Genomic DNA, 2,545 nt, shown 5'->3' with positions numbered 1-2,545 from the left:
TTGAATAAGTATGGTGAAAGAACACAACCATATCACACACCTTTCTTAATTTTATACCATTCAGTGTCCCCATGTTCTGTTCGAACAACTGCCTCTTGGTCCATGTACAGATTCCTGATGAGTGCAATTAAGTGTTCAGGAATATTCATACTTTGTAATATTGTCCATAGCTTGTCATAATCTACAAAATCAAAAGCCTTTGCATAGTTAATAAAGCACAGGTAAACATCTTTCTGATATTTTCTGCTTTCAGCCAAGATCTATAGGACATCAGCAATTATATCCCTCATTCCACAGCCTCTTCTGAATCTGGCTTGAACCTCTGGAAGTTCTCTGTCAATGTATGCTTGCAGCCATTTCTGTATTACTTTACTCACATGGGATATCAAAGAGATTGTCCAAAGATTTTCGCATTTCATTGGGTCATCTCTTTGGAATGAGCACAAATACAGATCTCTTCCAATCAGTCGGCCAATTAGTCAAATATGAGTCCTGCTAACAGCACTAGGCAAGCCTAGTGTCAGTGGAAAGGAAGGATAAGGCAAAAATTTCTTTAACAAAATGTAGCTTTTCTCTTTTTTTACTTTTAGAAAAGACAAATACATCATTTTTTGACATAATCTCCTTGCTCTTCAATACACTTTGTCAATCTGCTAACAAGCTTAGGTAGTCCCATATTTTAAAATGTGCAAGCCATAAATGCACCGCTGTCTTCACATCTTCATCAGAAGTGAATCTTTGTCCTTGAAGGGCTGCTTTCAGGAGACTACATAGGTGAAAAAGTCTGATAGAGCAAGATCAGTACTATAGGGAGGACACTTGAACAACTCAAAACCAAGTTTTTGCAGAATGTCAATGGTGTGGGCAGAGGCATAGGGACATGCATTGTCATGCAAGATCACAACACCCTTGGAAACACCCTTGGATAGTGTTGTTGTTGTTAAGTGCCATCGAGTGGATTCCAACCCATAGGGTTTCCAAGGAGCAGCTGGTGAGCTTGAACCACTAAGCTCGTAGTTCAAACAACTTTGCAGTCTGTCGCATTACCCCACAACACCACACCAGGACTCCTTGGATAGTGGTGATGGTGGTGGCTGTATGCTGTGGAGTCGGTTCCAACTCATAGAGACCCTGTGCAGGGTTTCTGAGGCTGTAAATCTTTACGGGAGCAGAATGCCTCATCTTTCTCCTGCGGAACAGCTGGCAGTTTCGAACTGCTGACCATGCGGTTCGCAGCCTGATTCGTAACCACTACAATACCAGAGCTCCTCCTCTGCATTTCATCAGAAGTTTTGGCTTCAGCTCTTTGGTGAGCTCTTCAGCTCACTGTCATGAGCACTGTTGACTGTTGAACTTTTTTCCTGGTAATGTTCCAATAATTAGCCCTTGAGAATTCCAGAAAACTGTAAGCATCAATTTTCCAGCAGATAGTTGACTTTGAACTTTTTCTTGGTCAGTAATTGAGGTTTCCCATTCCATACTTTGCTGTTTACTCTCAGGCTCATGGTGACCAATCCATGTCTCATCACCAGTATCAATTAAAAACAAAACGAAGCAAAACAAAAAAACAACCTTTTACCTTCCTTCAAATATCGGTCCAAATTTTGTTTGTAGATGTACATGTGCACACCTGCACAGTAGAGATCTTGAACAGAAAGTGCTGATAAGACAGTGCAACCAACAGAAGTTTTAATGTAACTGAATGTGGATAATTTTTTACTCACCCTCATAGAAAATAACTATCATAATAAGAGCCAGGAAAATGATAACTGGAATGAGAAAAGACAAATGATACCAAAGGTCATTTAAATGAGATGTTGGAATTATCTGACACGGAATTTAAAGCAACTGTGTTGCTACAGGGTAAGCACTGGACTGTGGTTCAAATCCACCAGTCACTCCTTGGAAACCCAGTACAGTGTTGCTATGAAATGGAACTGACTCGACAGCACTTAACAACAACTATGTTGTTGGAGGTTCATTCCCACCAGCCACTCTGTGTGAGAAAGATCCTGCAGTCTGCTTCCATAAAGATTGTTGTTAAGTGCCGTTGAATTGGTTCTAACTCATAGCGACCCTGTATAGGGTTTTCAAGGGGCAGCTGGTGAGTTTGAACTGCTTACCTTGTGGTTCACAGTCCAGTGCTGATCCTTCAGCACCACACCAGGAGTCCTCCATAAAGATTGCCATTGAGTTGTTTCTGACTCACAGCGACCCTGTATAGGGTTTCCAAGGAGTGGCCGGTGGGCTTGAACCACTGACCTTGATGTTCAAACTGACTTTGTGATTCAGTGCACTATCCTTTGGCTCCACATTGCTCTGCCCTATAAGACTCCTATGAAGACTTGGCAGTGGGTTTAGTTAGCAGACTATTCTTAATCACTGTGCTGCTAAAATTTGACTTGATGGCAATTAGTTTTGGGGTAGCACAAACAATTTGTGATCAGCTACTAACCTGATCCTGGTGTGGTGCTGTGGGTTAAAACGCTGGACTGCGCAGTCGGTTTGAATTACAAAGTTGGCGGTTCAAGCTTACTAGCCGCTC

This window comes from Chrysochloris asiatica, unplaced genomic scaffold (genome assembly GCF_000296735.1).
Source record: "Chrysochloris asiatica unplaced genomic scaffold, ChrAsi1.0 scaffold00027, whole genome shotgun sequence".
Lineage (NCBI taxonomy): Eukaryota > Metazoa > Chordata > Mammalia > Afrosoricida > Chrysochloridae > Chrysochloris > Chrysochloris asiatica.
The sequence above is the reverse complement of the archived record's forward strand: the minus strand, read 5'-3'. Positions refer to the sequence as shown.